Source organism: Erpetoichthys calabaricus, chromosome 3, assembly GCF_900747795.2.
Source record: "Erpetoichthys calabaricus chromosome 3, fErpCal1.3, whole genome shotgun sequence".
NCBI lineage: Eukaryota > Metazoa > Chordata > Cladistia > Polypteriformes > Polypteridae > Erpetoichthys > Erpetoichthys calabaricus.
The window spans coordinates 289,520,867-289,539,103 of NC_041396.2; the positions used below are offsets into that span (position 1 = coordinate 289,520,867).

At 40.4% G+C, this 18,237-nt stretch overlaps 1 protein-coding gene across 2 annotated transcripts in view; it reads left to right on the forward strand.

Annotated features, from left to right (window-relative positions):
* map3k12 (mitogen-activated protein kinase kinase kinase 12) overlaps positions 1-18,237 on the forward strand; it is a 215,929-nt gene that overhangs the window by 158,806 nt on the left and 38,886 nt on the right. The window lies entirely within an intron of this gene.

Consider the following 18,237-nt stretch of genomic DNA (forward strand, 5'->3'; position numbering starts at 1 on the left):
TGCATATGATAGACTCATGAAACGAGATGTTCACAATTTCCAACGATTCCTTCAAGCATTTAGCTGTCACTCTGGTGGTCTTTCTTACCTCGATGAGCATTCTGAATTGTGCCTTTCAAGTCACCTTGGATGGCATCCACTTCTATGGAGAGTAGCCACAGTCTAATTTGTCTAACTGTGGACTGATGAATATCTAAACTCTTTGACTTGGTAACCCTTTTCCACCTGTAGGCAAAATAACAGTTCTTGATGCTTGCTTCAGATCATCAGATGTTTCATGTGAAGAGCAATCTCTAAATACTTTAGTGTTTTTTTATTGGTCAGAGTAGCTCTAAACCACACCTCCAATCTCATTTCATTGGTTGGACTCCAGGTTTGCTAACTCCACACTCTAATCAGCTTCAGTGAAGTCAGGGGTTCTCAGATGTTTTCCACCTGTTAATGTTTGAGTGTTGTATTCAATATGTACAAGAACAATGACATAATTTGTACATTGTTAGTTTTGTTTGCTCGTTATTGTAACTTAGATGAAGATCAGACCATATTTTAAGACACATGAAAACATTAAATGCTGTTAGTTCTAAAGAGTTCGCAAATTTTACTTTGCCACTATACATCTGAATTGAGACAAGTCAACACTGGTCATTGGCTTCATAGGCCACTCAACTACTGGGGAAAGCTGCAAAGCAAATGGCTTCCAGTCACACTTCAACTGTTTAGCTATAAAGAAAAACCATCAAGGAAACCCATCCAGCCAGTGCACCCAGCTCAGCAATTCAGTGGAACCAGAAAGGAAACATCTTGTAGTAACCATGTGGACCAGTCTGGCACCCCAGATCAACGGGGGGCAGTGGTCCACATATCCTGAAAATTGCCAGGAGAGATCTGCATGAACTGGTATGCATATTTACACACGTGCTATTCTCTTGGTTACCACAAGGGGACTGCCTATGGGGTTTGGCCAGGCTCTACTCAGTGACCTCAAGACGCTTGTACTGCCATTATCACATGTAAGCATAAGTGTAATATCTCACTGTGCAGATATCTCTATATATAAAAGTCACTATATGTTCCAGCATCACTTCTGGATCGATTTTCATAAAACTTGGTACACATTTCTCATTGGTCGAATTAAAATACTGTAGGGTGAAATCAACCCTAACCCACCCCCTTCTGGGTAAGGTGGGGGTTGATCTTGCAGTCTTGTATGCATGTTATCATCCACTTGACACTCGGAACGACCACCAGAGGGCGAATTGGAGGTGACTGCCAGCATTCTTTATGTTTGAGCACCACCGCGGCCCTGTTGCTTTTCAAATTAAATACAGTAGACTTGTCAACTGTCAATATCAACTTTACTGATATAGCACATTTAAAACAACATCGGAATGCTGTGGCCAAAGTGCTTTACAATTATAGAATTAAAGAAAAACATACAATTAACATGAATAACATAAATAGAAATAAAATAAATGAACATAAATAAAATAAATAATAAATAGAAGTAATGTTACATAATCACAATGAGGAAACCATCAGTATTACTGAAGGTCATGGAATGCAAGTGAATAGAAATGAGTCTTTAATGTTGTTTTAAACAGTTCAATTGTAGACGACTCCTTTATGTGATGAGGTAAAGAGTTCCACAGGTGAGGAGCAGCAGCTGCAAAAGCCCTGTCCCCCTTAGTTTTACACTTGGTACTAGGGACAACAAGAGACAACTGATCAGAAGATCTATTTTTTAGACTTGGCCGAGTTGGCATCCCAACTATTTTTTTAGGACTCATTCTGTCTTTGTGACTCGAACAGCCATATATATATTTTATACTGTATATATAAAAGTCTACACGTGGAAGTGTGTGTGTCTGTCCGGCCCAGAAATGAGAGGTAAGGGCTCCAGCTCCGAGGATATGCAAGCAAGGCCAGAACACTGACAAAAGGAAACCTCCAAAGAAAGACAGTCACTTAGCTGCTAATGCACAAACGATGCAAGCATGTCGGCAACACAAATCCTAGGAGAGAGATGCCCAGAGTAGTTCTAACGATTTCAATACTTTCTAGGATCCGGCTTACACAGTTAGAATATATATATATATATATATATATATATATATATATATATATATATATATATATATATATATATATACTAGTTGATTACCCAGTGGCTTCGCTCACTGAGTGCAAGGGAAAAAATAAAATGTAGTCTATAAGTTATTAAACAGTAAAACAATAACATTTAAGAAGTAAAGAGACATTGAGCACTACTGGAGTGGTTTCAGGTAAACTACATTTTAAAGGCTCTGTAACACAACAGGTAAGTAGCAGATCCCTTGTGAAAGGCGCTACATGACCGCTGTGGTATAGAAATTACATTTTCTATGTGATCGTCCACATTTTTGCCTGACAACCTTGCACTACATGCCTGTGATTTACTTTTTAAAACAATTAATCACAAAAGCAACCTTGACTGTTGTGGGGTTTTAGTGACTCGAACTCACCTTAAGGGACAGTAAATAGTTGTGCAGGGCAATTTACAAACAGAGTCCTGCTTCGATGGTGCCGATTACACTCATTCACAAAGATTTCCACTCTCCCAGGAGCCAACGGGGGACTTGAAGTGTCACAAACAGTGCGAGAAGAGAGGACGCTGCCCGAAACTGCGAAGCTCTCGACTCGGCGGAGCAGCCCGACATTCCGCGCCTCCCAGCGTCCACTTTGTTCTCACGACGCCTCGCCGCTGAACGCGGTCTCGTCTTCACATTGTTTACAGCTCGGCGGAGTTAAAAAGTAGAAAGACGCAATGCTGTTTTCCTCATCTCTTTTACTATCAAGTAGTGCCAACTAAAAAAAAGTTACAATGTGGCAGTTTCAGCGACAGTCACGTGGACGAATAAATAAAACTTCTCTGTCAGAACGAGCTTGGTGGCGGACGGCTCAGTGCTGTAGTCCAGGCAGGAGGGGTGGGAGAGGACGACGTGGGGTGCACACAAATAATAACAATTCGTAAAGACGATATAAAAATGGCGTCCACAAACGAAATGATTAGTTCCTGTATTATAATATGTTCTGTGGTCATAGGTGATTTCCATATCACGTGGTCATACGTAATTTCCATTTCAAATGCGAAAAGAATTTTATTTATTTATATATATATATATATATATATATATATATATATATATATATATATATATATATATATATATATACAGTATATATATATATATATATATATATATATATAAGCCAAATACCACTGAGTCAATCATCACGAAATCTCCCGAACCATGAGGACTTGGGACTTTGGAATGTAGGTTACCCTTGGCCCATAGGTGCTCGTTAAGAAATGGTTTTAAAAAGTTTGTGATCTAAGCACGTTCTGTCTGTCTGTCTGCTTTATGTCTGTCCGCTTTTCACAAGACAATTACTTAACGGATTTAGATCTGGTTTTTGTCTATAATTTGCTTGAACTTTCTTGTTGATTTTGTGACTTCTCTCATCGCGCTAAGTACCAGAGTTCTCTTGTGGTGCCGATGTATTTATGCAAATCCAACAGAGTGGCTGTGGGCCAAGAGCAGGGGGGTGGGGCCTTCCTCATTCACTCGCCAGCTCTGTTTGAGTTAGTCTACATCTCGCCACGTGTTGGAGTGCACCTTGCCTCCGCTTAGCTAGAGATACCTGTTTGTTCAGCAGACATTATCATCTACAGATTGTTAAGGAGTAACGTTTGACATTTTTGAGAGAGAGATCAGAGCTACAGTGGTGTGAAAAACTATTTGCCCCCTTCCTGATTTCTTATTCTTTTGCATGTTTGTCACACAAAATGTTTCTGATCATCAAACACATTTAACCATTAGTCAAATATAACACAAGTAAACACAAAATGCAGTTTGTAAATGGTGGTTTTTATTATTTAGGGAGAAAAAAAAATCCAAACCTACCTACCTGTGTGAAAAAGTAATTGCCCCCTGAACCTAATAACTGGTTGGGCCACCCTTAGCAGCAATAACTGCAATCAAGCGTTTGCGATAACTTGCAATGAGTCTTTTACAGCGCTCTGGAGGAATTTTGGCCCACTCATCTTTGCAAAATTGTTGTAATTCAGCTTTATTTGAGGGTTTTCTAGCATGAACCGCCTTTTTAAGATCATGCCATAGCATCTCAATTGGATTCAGGTCAGGACTTTGACTAGGCCACTCCAAAGTCTTCATTTTGTTTTTCTTCAGCCATTCAGAGGTGGATTTGCTGGTGTGTTTTGGGTCATTGTCCTGTTGCAGCACCCAAGATCGCTTCAGCTTGAGTTGACGAACAGATGGCCGGACATTCTCCTTCAGGATTTTTTGGTAGACAGTAGAATTCATGGTTCCATCTATCACAGCAAGCCTTCCAGGTCCTGAAGCAGCAAAACAACCCCAGACCATCACACTACCACCACCATATTTTACTGTTGGTATGATGTTCTTTTTCTGAAATGCTGTGTTCCTTTTACGCCAGATGTAACGGGACATTTGCCTTCCAAAAAGTTCAACTTTTGACTCATCAGTCCACAAGGTATTTTCCCAAAAGTCTTGGCAATGATTGAGATGTTTCTTAGGAAAATTGAGACGAGCCCTAATGTTCTTTTTGCTTAACAGTGGTTTGCGTCTTGGAAATCTGCCATGCAGGCCGTTTTTGCCCAGTCTCTTTCTTATGGTGGAGTCGTGAACACTGACCTTAATTGAGGCAAGTGAGGCCTGCAGTTCTTTAGACGTTGTCCTGGGGTCGTTTGTGACCTCTCAGATGAGTCGTCTCTGCGCTCTTGGGGTAATTTTGGTCGGCCGGCCACTCCTGGGAAGGTTCACCACTGTTCCATGTTTTTGCCATTTGTGGATAATGGCTCTCACTGTGGTTCGCTGGAGTCCCAAAGCTTTAGAAATGGCTTTATAACCTTTACCAGACTGATAGATCTCAATTACTTCTGTTCTCATTTGTTCCTGAATTTCTTTGGATCTTGGCATGATGTCTAGCTTTTGAGGTGCTTTTGGTCTACTTCTCTGTGTCAGGCAGCTCCTATTTAAGTGATTTATGATTGAAACAGGTGTGGCAGTAATCAGGCCTGGGGGTGGCTACGGAAATTGAACTCAGGTGTGATACACCACAGTTAGGTTATTTTTTAACAAGGGGGCAATTACTTTTTCACACAGAGCCATGTAGGTTTGGATTTTTTTTCTCCCTAAATAATAAACACCATCATTTAAAAACTGCATTTTGTGTTTACTTGTGTTATATTTGACTAATGGTTAAATGTGTTTGATGATCAGAAACATTTTGTGTGACAAACATGCAAAAGAATAAGAAATCAGGAAGGGGGCAAATAGTTTTTCACACCACTGTACTTGTGTTTTAGAGGGTAGCTGCTGATTGCCAGCAATATCACTGCCTCGTGCTTTTCTCCCCATGCAGGGAACGCTTTCCCGTCAGAGCTGAACACGATCAGATACAGTGCGATCGGCTATTGATTTTTAAAGTTTGTTCTGTTTCATTAAGTCAATGTGTGTGTTTATATGTATGTATGTATGTATGTTCCAGCATCACTTCCAAATGGCTGGAGCGGTTTTCATGACACTTGGTACACATGTTTCTCATTGGTCGAATTAAAATACTGTAGGGTGAAATCAGCCCTAATCTACCCCCTTTTGGGTAGGGTGGGGGGTGATCTTGCGGTCTTGTATGCATGTTATCATCCAGTTGACACACGGAATGACCACCAGGGGGCGAACTGGAGGTGACTTCCACCATTCTCTATGTTTGAGCTCCACTGCGCCCCTGTTGCTTTTAAAATTAAATTGAGTTGGCTCGTTCTGAGCGTCAACTGGATGATAACATACATACAAGACCGCAATATAAACACATTAGTGAATCTTCATTGTTTGTTCATTTATTTTTATTTTTAAAGTTGTGTTTTTTTAATTATATTGCTCTCAAATAATTAAAAAAAAAACAAAACTTTATTTTCAGAGCTGACACAGAGTCAGATTAAGCACAGGGGTTCACCACATTGAACTGCTAGGCCAGCAGTATGATATAAGACAGACTGGAACAACTGGAAAGTGTGCAGTCAGACTATGAGCTGCTGTGTACTAATTTTTTATTTGTCACGTCAGCATGGAATTGTATCCTCATTTAAGTATTGTTGCCTTGTTTGGAATTACATGTGGGGGCCCTACACGTGGAGAAAACCGTATAAAGCCTTGGAACACTACCAAGCACACCTTTGTAGCCAACACAGGGATGGGAGATACCACCACCTTTTCCTGAAAATTCCTTCTCACTGCACCGACGATGTCGACAGGCTCTACACCATGGGCCCCCACTCCCAGACTGGGTTCTTGCCATTGGTTTCTTTCGTCTGTTATGCAGCGTAAGCCGACATTAAACAAAGCTAAGTTATTTCTCCTATGTGATTTCTTATAGCCGTATCACTAAAGGAGGAGTATCTCCTTTTTATATTATATTTATATAGTTTCCCTTTAAGTATCACATCATGACTACGAAAATAACTCCTTCACATGGAGTTAGTGCCGCCTGCTGGACACACCACATACCAAGAATTCAGCACAGGCGGATTTCCCAATCATACAAACAACCAAAAGAGTTTGCTAGGCACCTTATCGCTAGTCTTTGTGAGGCTGGGGTGGTGTCAACGTTTGATGAAGGTTTCCTTGTAATCCATCGTTTTTGTAGATTTTATACATATTTCACTTTATTTTCATGGTGTCATTTCGAGGCCATTTTGTGGTTTTCTCATCGGCAATGCGCTCCATTTGTCTATCTTCCATACCCACTTATCCAGAGCATATCTCAGCAAGAATCGGGTGTGTGACACGTTGTTTAAAATGGAGGTGGGCACCACACAGCATCTAAGATTTTGGATTCCTTTAAATTAAAGATAGCACCACTGGCCTTCCCTGTCTTTCTGTTGTTTATGCAAAGGCTCTTTTAGGTACGGTTAAGACCTTTGCATTGACTTACATGTGAGGTTTGGATTTTGGGTTTAATTTCTGATTTGTTTTTGGCTCTGATCATTACTTTGACTTAGGACTTGTCTCTTGCTTACCACTTGAAGACTCCTCTTCTTCTTCTTGTGGTCCTTGTATAATTTTACCTAATTTTACTTTACTTTTTTTTGACTAATAAGTGACCAGTCAAACATACTGATTAGTGTTAGTGTTAGTCATATCAAAATGGCAATAGGATGCCACTGGTGAAGATGATTTCAGAATGACTTTCACATCCATTGGGAAATATTTTGAGGTTGTTGGGCCCAAAACCAGATGAGGGCAGGCAGATTACATGGCAGAAATTGTGTAGCATCTGGTTCAACAAGGTTCACTTGTTTGTGATCTGAAGTTCCAAACATGTGAGACCTCCAAAATTCAAGCCCAAACCTTCACAGGCCAACCCAGAAGAGGCTCACGTCAGAGGTCATGGCCCATGGGTTAGCGACACACCAAGTATAAAGTTGGCTGAAAGTTCACTTTCCCCATCTGAATTGCAGATTCAAAACTGCTTTGCTAACGTCCTTTTGCATCAAACTTACAGTCTCACTTTCTTGACTTTGACCTTTATGTGCTTATGTTTTTTTTTTTTTAACACGATTTTATTCAACTTGCCCTCTCTATTTGTCTGGGTCAAATTTTCCAATTAATTTTTTCCTCAGTTTTACTGAACCAATTTCCTTCAAACTTTACATGCATGCTGATCTGCGGTGATAATACAATATTTCATCAGTTTTGACCTGGGGATGTGTATATTAATTACATCAAATTTCAACTTCTCAGTTCCTTATATTATACTTTTAGTGATTACACCTATATACAGTATATATATTTTATATATATATATATATATATTTTAGCAGGCGGCACGGTGGCGCAGTGGGTAGCGCTGCTGCCTCGCAGTTGGGTGATCTGGGGACCTGGGTTCGCTTCCCGGGTCCTCCCTGCGTGGAGTTTGCATGTTCTCCCCGTGTCTGCGTGGGTTTCCTCCGGGCGCTCCGGTTTCCTCCCACAGTCCAAAGACATGCAGGTTAGGTGGATTGGCGATTCTAAATTGGCCCTAGTGTGTGCTTGGTGTGTGGGTGTGCTTGTGTGTGTCCTGTGGTGGGTTGGCACCCTGCCCGGGATTGTTTCCTGCCTTGTGCCCTGTGTTGGCTGGGATTGGCTCCAGCAGACCCCGTGACCCTGTGTTCGGATTCAGCGGGTTGGAAAATGGATGGATGGATGGATGGATATTTTAGCCAACACACACACACACACACACACATATATATATATATATATATATATATATATATATATATATATATATATATATGAATTAGTGGTGTTGGTCAAGTAGTTAGTGTGTTGGACTTCTGATCAAACGGTTGAAGGTTCAAGACCAATGTAGACAAATTAATTTAAAAAAAATTATTTTGATTAATTGATATTGATGTTTTGTCAAATTGCTTCAATATGATAATTAAACAGCATTGGTCAAGTGGTTAGCGTGTTAGATGTTCAATCAAATGGTTGAAGGTCCAAGACCAATGTTCACAAACTGTTTTTTTTTCATCATTTCTGTAGAAATTTGGCAAAATACTCTTTTTCATTGATTACGCAATATTGGCTCAGTGGATAAAGTGTTGGGCTTTTCTAAGAAAGATTGAAGGTTCGATTCTCCAGTAGACAAACACACATCTCCTGTACTTCACACGTTTAAGGTTTCATTTTGTGAAGAGAACTGAACGTAAATGAATGTTACGTTTCACTTTAAGATCGTAGATTCAATTTCACTCTTTCTAATGTCACTTCGGTCAAATCACCCAAGTGTAATGCGTCGAGGACTGTGTGGCATTCGGGTTCGTTTATACTTCACGCTCAGAACGCGTACGCGCCCGCATCATGGCTGCCACGCATTCATTTGACGCATCCTCTGAGCAGGTCCTCAGGAATTAACACGACGCATGCGCGAGCTGCAGTACCAGCAAAACTTGGGGGGGTGAAGTAAGATAAAAGTCGGAACGTGAAGTCAGAGTCTCTGCTACTATCTACATGTGACAGAAAGCCGCTATGCAGATCCTAGTAGGTTCAATGTGCGCGCATCGATGTTTGATTGAATGGTTCGATGTGGTGAAGCAAAATGCCAACATACAGATGCATTCGTGGTGCTTTTATATTCAAGCGTTGCATATTCCTGATCGTAATAGCATGATACATTTTAAAAGTCTCATGTACCATCTTTTGTGCCGTCTTTTTTTTTGCAACTTCACAACAGCAACATAATGCACAGCACTGTATTTGAGCCACAGAGAAAAAAAATTAAGGACATGGTGAAAACGTGTATTTTGTGATTAAAGTGGAAATTTCAGCTTTAATCTCGAAATGTTCACTTTAACCTCGTAGCTTACTTTATCATTAAAGCAGACCGCCGTAAATGTCATCCCAGTTTTTAATCGCTATGAGCTTCTTGGACCTGACAGCAGCGGCAAGCAGCAATAGAACACAGAACACATTAAATGTATGATATTCCAACTCTCTGCAAATTTAGAATCTTTAGATTTATACTTGATATCACTTTCATGATGAAATGCATTAAAGTATGTATGTTACATTTTACAGATAAATCGTACATTTCGTTTAAATAATGAATACTGTTAATAATTACACACATGGGGGTGACACAGTGGCGGAGCGGTAGCAGGCAGTCACGTTGCTGGTATTTCCTACTGGGTTTCCACACTGTGCTTTGGTTTCCTTCCAAAGATATGCAGATTTGGGGTTTTGGTGCCGCTAAAATGACTCCAGTGTATTCGCGTGCTTGTTTTCACCTTGCGAGGAGCTGATGCCCGTCCAGGGATTGTTTCAGCCTCGTGCCCAATGCTAGCTGGAATGGACACATCCCTGGATAGATAGATAGATAGATAGATAGATAGATAGATAGATAGATAGATAGATAGATAGATAGATAGATAGATAGATAGATAGATAGATAGATAGATAGATAGATAGATAGAAAAGGCACTATATAACAGATAGATAGATAGATAGATAGATAGATAGATAGATAGATAGATAGATAGATAGATAGATAGATAGATAGATAGATAGATAGATAGATAGATAGATAGATAGAAAAGGCACTATATAACAGATAGATAGATAGATAGATAGATAGATAGATAGATAGATAGATAGATAGATAGATAGATAGATAGATAGATAGATAGATAGATAGATACTTTATTAATCCCAGGGGGAAATTCACATACTCCAGCAGCAAAAAATATTAAATTAAAGAGTAATAAAAAATGCAGGTAAAAAACAGACAATAACTTGAATAATGTTCAACGTTTACCCCCTCTGGTGGAATTGAAGAGTCGCATAGTTTGGGGGAGGAATGATCTTCTCAGTCTGTCAGTGGAGCAGGACAGTGACAGCAGTCTGTCGCTGAAACTGCTCCTCTGTCTGGAGATGACACTGTTTAATGGATGTAGTGGATTCTCCATAATTGATAGGAGCCTGCTGAGTGCTTGTTGCTCTGCTACGGATGTCAAACCGTCCAGCTCCATGCCAACAATAGAGCCTGCCTTCCTCACCAGTTTGTCCAGGCGTGAGGCATCCTTCTTCTTAATGCTGCCTCCCCAGCACACCACTGCGTAGAAGAGGGCACTCGCCACAACCATCTGATAGAACATCTGCAGCATCTTACTGCAGATGTTGAAGGATGCCAGTCTTCTAAGGAAGTACAGGCGGCTCTGTCCTTTCTTGCACAGAGAATCAGTATTGGCAGTCCAGTCTAATTTATCGTCCAGCTGCACTCCTAGGTATTTATAGGTCTGCACCCTCTGCACACAGTCACCTCTGATGATCACGGGGTCCATGAGGGGCCTGGGTCTCCTAAAATCCACCACCAGTTCCTTGGTTTTGCTGGTGTTCAGTTGTAGGTGGTTTAAGTCGCACCATTTAACAAAGTCCTTGATGAGGTTAAACATCCTTTTCAGAGATATTGCGGTAAGGTGTCATCGGAATTGAATGGGTGTTCCAGGCAATTCACAACACAGAGCAGCCGAACCTGTTCTCCCCGTGATAATATCTCGCACTGCCACCTGCTGGATTCCTCCAAGATGTACGTAAAATACACGCGCAAGTATAAACAGTAAAACGCTTGCGTAGCAGGATCGTCCGCTGCAGCACGCGTCGCGTCGCGTGAAGAATAAACCCGGCCTTAGGGTGATAACCTGGTTTAATCTTCATGTAAGTGAAGGTGTGGAAATTCCTGGTGATTTATTAAAGGAACAAGCCAAAATGGCTCATGAAGAGCTGGGATTGCAACACAAGTGTGCATATTCAGAAGGTTGGCTGCATCGTTTCAAGTCGCGACATGGCCTACAGTTTTGTGCGGTTGTGTGGGGAAAAAACGTTCAGCAGACAAAGATGCGGCTAGTGCATATGTGGATGAATTTGCAAAGTTAGTTAGTGATGAACATTTAAGTCCTGAACAGTTGTACAATGCTGACGAGACTGCCTTGTTTTGGAGATGTACAATATGCCAAAAAGAACTGTAACAACTGATGATGCGGAATCGCCATCGGGGTTTAAAGTTTCGAAGGATCACGTCACGGTAATGTGCTGCTCTAATGCTGCGGGTACCAATAGATGCAAGTTGCTCGTTATCGGGAAAAGTTTACACCCAAAGCCTTCAAGAGTATGACACAGTCTCCTGTCCATTACTGTGCCAACAAGAAGGGGTGGGTTACCACTGAAATTACATTGGATTGGTTTCAGTAATGTTTTGTTCCAGAAGCCAGGGCTAATTAAAATTTTGTAGAACTGTTTTATTTAGTTGGTGAACATTAACATTTCATTTGCTTTTCATTTAGTGTTTATTTTCTTTCTTTAAAGGTCTGTACAGGTAGTCATTTTCTGTTAAATGTACACAGCATATATAACCATCCAAAATAAGGCATTTTGAAAATCCGGCACTCCTCAGGTCTGGAGGTTGCCGGATTTTTGAATGTCAACCTGTACTAAGATTTTGTTGGTCATATTTGACTAAAAATAACATTTTGGGGTGCCCATAAAACAGTTAATTTAATTCAATTAAAATGCAAAGATTCCTTAAATTTTTCAAAAAAAATAACTCTTACAATTTGAACATTTTTCCAATTATTACCATAATCCTACATACATTAATTTACTTTTATATGATGTGTCATTTTCTTTCCATAGTTAAGCTGGTTAGAAATTTCACTTTAGCGTATCTATGCATTTTAATTGAATTAAAGTAATTCTTTTATGGGCACCCAACGATTTTATTTTTAGTCACATAAAACCAATAAAATCTTAGTACAAGAAAAAAAAATGTATATTTTTACATTTTAGTGCATTTTTGAATAAGATTGTCTCACTTAAAATAGTTTTTTTTATATATATTTTTTTCAGCTATGATTTTTGCCTGCGTGCCTTTTGATCTCCTGGCTTTGACCAATTTCTCTCCAACTTCTATCTCCTGGTGCTCACAAAACATTTCTTGTCAGTTCACAGACATCGGTTTTACAAAATACCGTTCAGTATCTCCAGCCATGACACACAGATGTATTGGGTTTTATTGCCCACCGTGTAGATTTTAGGTGATACTACTGTCCTCCGTGCCGCTTCTCATTCCTGATCAACTTTCTTCTGATTTTAGAATAGTTTTTTTATCACGTCACTTGTTCTACACAACAGCATTCAGTCAATTTGGATTATCTATCTTATCATCCATCATCCAACCTGCTATATCCTAACTACAGGGTCAAGGGGGTCTGCTGGAGCCAATCCCAGCCAACACAGGGCGCAAGGCACGAAACAAACCCCAGGCAGGGTGCCACACACACCAAGCACACACTAGGGACAATCTGGGATTACCAATACACCTAACCTGCATGTCTGGACTGTGGGTGGAAACCAGAGCACCTGGAGGAAACCCACACAGACACAGGGAGAACATGCAAACTCCACGCAGGAAGGACCCGGGAAGTGAACCCGGGTCTCCTAACTGCGAGACAGCAGCGCTACCCACTGCACCACCGTGCTGCCCCTATCTTATCATGTTTAATTTTATTTTGGTGGAAAAGTGTTAAAAGGAGAACCAATGTTATCCAAAAATATGCCAGCTAATCTGATCTGCTCAACTCCATGTGGACACTCCTGAGGGTTAACTTTCTAATTCACCTCAAGTAGAGCATCCGTTAAACTGTTTGGAGAAACCGATTTGGAAAGATGTTTTAGGAACAGCTCTATTTTATAAATCAATCAATCTTCATTTCATATAACACCCCATACAGAACCATTTCTGATGCTGATGTTTTTAAAGAATTCCTGTCTACTTTGAACCTTTTTTCAAGTCTCACATGATCCTCAATCTATCCCCATGAGATAAGATCATCCACCAAGATGCCCCTGGCCAGGTAGCTCAGCTCCTGCTTTAACCATCACCAGTGAAACTCTCCGAGTTGTCGACCACTTTCCTTATCATGGCAGTTGATTCAGTTTGGTGCTCTTCACAGAGTACAGGCTCAGCATGTTGTACAAATTCTCAGGTAAGATACAATTACAAACATTCTAATTTGCTAAATGCACTGCGAGATACCACAATATCACTCAAGAATGGAGACATCTCCGGCTACGTTCACACTGCTGCTCAATTCCAATATTCAATCATACAGTCAGGTCCATATGTATTTGGACAGTGACACAATTTTCAAAATTTTGGCTCTGTGCACCACTACAATGGATTTGAAACAAAGCAATCATGTGATTGAAGTGTAGACTTTCAGCTTTAATTCAACAGGTTTAACAAAAATACAACTCGTTTAGAAAAGACAGGCATTTTTATACATGGGTCCCCCATTTTCAGGGACTCAAAACTATTTGGACAAACTACCATAATCATAAATATAATGATCATTTTCCATACTTTGTTTCTCCAAGCGTTGTGTTCCCACCCTACTGATGCTTTGCCAGGCCTTTACTGCAGGTCTCTTCAGGCGCTGCTGGTTCGTTGGACTTTCTGCCATCAGTTTTGTCTTCAGTAAGTGAAGTGCGAGTCCAGTTGAGTTGAGGTCTGTTCATTGACTTGGCCATTGTGGAATCTTCCACTTGAAAAGCACTTGGTTTGCTGTCACGGTATGTTTTGGCTCTTTGTCCATCTGTACTGTGAAGAGTCGTCCTATCAGTTTTGCAGCATTTGGCCGAATCTGAGCAGCTAGGATAGCCACACTGTACACATCAGAATTCATCCTGCTACTTCTGCCAGTAGTCATATCATCAATAAACACCAGTGACTGAACAGGCTATAACTCTGCCTCCACCATGTTTCACAAATGATATTCATGGTATTCATGGGCCATTTCTTCTCTTCTCCAAACTATTATCTTTCCAACATTCTACTACATATTCATTTTAGTTTCCTTTGTCCAAAGAAAATTGTTCCAGAACAGGGCAGGCTTGTTTACTGACAAAATCTAATCTGTCCTTCCTTTGCTGCTTAAGGTTTTTTAGTGGTTTGCACCTTGTGGTAAACCCTCTGCCTTTACTTTCATGAAGTCTTCTCTTGATTATAGACTGTCAATGATAGGCGTACCACTTGGAGAGTGGTCTTGGTCTGGCTAAATGTTGCCACAGGGTTCTTCTTCACCAAGGACAGAATTCTACAATCATCCAGCACAGTTGTTTTCTGTGGTTGTCCAGACCTTCTGGTGTTTCTGAGTTCACCAGTGTGTTCCTTCTCTTTAAGAATCTACCAAATGGTTGAATTGACCACTCCTGGTGTTTCTGCTGTCTCTCTGGGGGGTTTGTTTTGGCTTCTCAGCTTACTGACTGATGTTACCTACATGGCCAGCTCTTTGGACCTCATATTGAGAATTCACAGTGACAGCTTCCAAATGCAAATGAAACACTTGGAATCAACTCCAGAATTTCTACGCATTTAATAGTTAATGAAATAATGAGGGACATGATCTCATCTGGCTATGGAACAGCGTGTCAGTGAAATGTCCAAATACTTTTGAGCACCTGGAAATGGGGGGACCATGTGTAAAAATGGCTGTCATTCCTAAACTGCTCATACAATAGTTTTGGTAAACCCCTTAAATTAAAGCGGACAGTCTACACTTCAATCACATCTTAGTTGCTTAATGTCAAATCCATTGTGGTGGTGTATGTAGTGCGTTCACTGAGTGGGGTATGTGGTGAGTGGGTTAAACAAGGATGAGTGTTGATTACTGAACCCCGAAATGTTTTTTTTTTTTTTTTTTATTCAAGTGTAGCTATTACTACGATAGCAGGGTTCTGATGGTGAGGCTGCACCGGACTTAGTCAAACACCCAGGGATGGGGTACACAACAAATTTTAATTGTCCAGAAATTCACTCTTCCCAACTCATTTTTTTGTCAATATGTATGCTACCTCGGTCATATCCCTGCCTTGAAAATCAAAATGGATGACAGTACTCTAGCATGCCAATGAAAAAAAAATAATAAGCAAGATGGTGGACCTAATAAACATTTGGGGTGACTGTCACCAGCCAGTACACCACAATAGCAACGTGTTTTCTCAAGGAAATGGTGCACTGCATTCATTTATTTTACGGAGAGAGTCCTGCGAATAGACATTGACATAAGTAATCGAATGTCCCCCTTAAAATTCTGAAATTGTCAAAGCACCACTTCCTACCAGTCCTGGCTCCATTCCCATTTCTCTAGGTTTCTACTTACAGATACAGCAGAGCTAGAAGTAGCAGCTACAATTTTTCATTTTGTACTTTTCTTCCTTGCCATCACAAGCTGAAAAATTCACAGGTGTCACAGTTGTTAATTTAAAATAAATTCTTTTAAAAAGAACATTGTGACGCATTTGGAAACTTGCCAAGGACAGATTTCACACAAATGTTTCCCTGCCTAAAGAAAAGATGTAAAACATGTGCTCACATTTATAATACAGACCGTGTAATTATACCACACTGACGACTAGAACATTGCATAAAGGGATCATTTTCCTGCAGATCATCTAATGTGGTCTACCGTCTCGACACTGCACTCTATGTGAGAGAAACTGGACAAACACTCTGCCAAAGAATGAATGTACACAGGTTCCACATCAAGAACGGCAACACAGATGTTCCTGTAGCAGCCCACTTCAACAGCCATGGACACTGTGAGAGGGACTTTAAATTCACAGGGAAAATTCAAAATACAGCAAGAGAGAAAAGAATGGGAAGTCAAAACTCATGCTAAAATTTAACAAATTACAATATGGTGTTAATAGAGACATGAGTCTTATGGCCAGATATGAGGATTGTTTGCATCTCTCGGACTGACACAGACAACCTGACTACAGACCCACGTTGCATTGAAAAACTCATCAGAAACTTCAAAAGACTTGTTGGACAGTTATCTTATCCAAAGATCTTGATCATACATTGTTCTCCACTCTTGCTTAATGAATCTTAACCTGGAGAGTTCTATTAATTTACATCTAAGATGTCTCACTTAAAGGTTTTCCAATGTTGTATCTTTCCCGGTGCCCATATAAACAGAGCAAACTCCAGTTTCTGTATTTCACCTTGACCGAAGAAGGGGCCTGAGTTGCCCTGAAAGCCTGTATACAGTGATCCCTCGCTATATCGTGCTTTGCCTTTCGCGGCTTCACTCCATCGCGGATTTTATATGTAAGCATATTTAAATATATATCGCGGATTTTTTGCTGGTTCGCGAATGTCTGCGGACAATGGGTCTTTTAATTTCTGGTACATGCTTCCTCAGTTGGTTTGCCCAGTTGATTTCATACAAGGGACGCTATTGGCAGATGGCTGAGAAGCTAGATTGCTTACTCTTTGCTTACTCTTCTCTCTCTCTTGCGCTGACTTTCTCTGATCCTGACGTATGGGGATTGAGCAGGGGGGCTGTTCTCACACCTAGACAATATGGACGCTCGTCTAAAAATGCTGAAAGATTATCTTCACGTTGCTATCTTTTGTGCAGCTGCTTCCTGAAACGACATGCTGCAAGGTGCTTCGCATACTTAAAAGCTCGAAGGGCACGTATTGATTTTTGACTAAAAAACAAACTCTGTCTCTCTCTCTATCTCTCTCTATCTCTCTCTCCCTGCTCCTGACAGAGGGGGTGTGAGCTGCCGCCTTCAACAGCTTTGTGCCGCGGTGCTTCGCATACTTAAAAGCCAAACAGCCCTATTGATTTGTTTGCTAGAGATTGTTTTCTCTATCTATGTGACATTCTGTGCTCCCTACACGCACTCCTTTGAAGAGGAAGATATGTTTGCATTCTTTTAATTGTGAGACAGAACTGTCATCTCTGTCTTGTCATGGAGCACAGTTTAAACTTTTGAAAAAGAGACAAATGTTTGTTTGCAGTGTTTGAATAACGTTCCTGTCTCTCTACAACCTCCTGTGTTTCTGCGCAAATCTGTGACCCAAGCATGACAATATAAAAATAACCATATAAACATATGGTTTCTACTTCGCGGATTTTCTTATTTCGCTGGTGGCTCTGGAACGCAACCCCCGCGATGGAGGAGGGATTACTGTATTGTAATCTTTCTAGTTCGCCAATAAAAGGTGTCATTGTGCTTGACTTCTCACGGCACAAATGTTAGAAAGTTTTTCTTAAAGTAATTGAGCCTCAATCACATGGAATAAATACCAAGTAGTGTGATGGAAGCAGAACTTTAGGAACCTTCAGATCTCTACTTGATGTTATTATGGACGAGGTGAATAGGGATGAACAAGCTTAGGGGGCTTAATGACCTCTCCCCATTACAGTTGTTTTAATGGTGGTGTTGATGATTGTCTAATAGGAGGCTTCTGTCTGACAAGTTTTGTTTATTACTTTTTGCACATGGAAAGCATATTTAGGGTAGATATCTGGACACTGTCATACTGGATTTGCATTTCTTACAAAATTAATAGGAGCAGTCAAACCAAAAAAAGTATACATGAGCCACATGTGCATACGTCTTAAATTTGAAGTATTGGTAGTCTATGTGTTAAGAACAAAACAAAAAGTTTGAAATTTAAGTCAATGGTTCCTTTAAGCAGAGCAGGCTTGGTGCCAGTATTAGACCTGTGTAGGCCTATGCCCACCTATGTTGCTCATTGGTCCATCCTATTTCAAAACTTCAATATTATATTTTTTTATTTCTTTTTTAACAAATG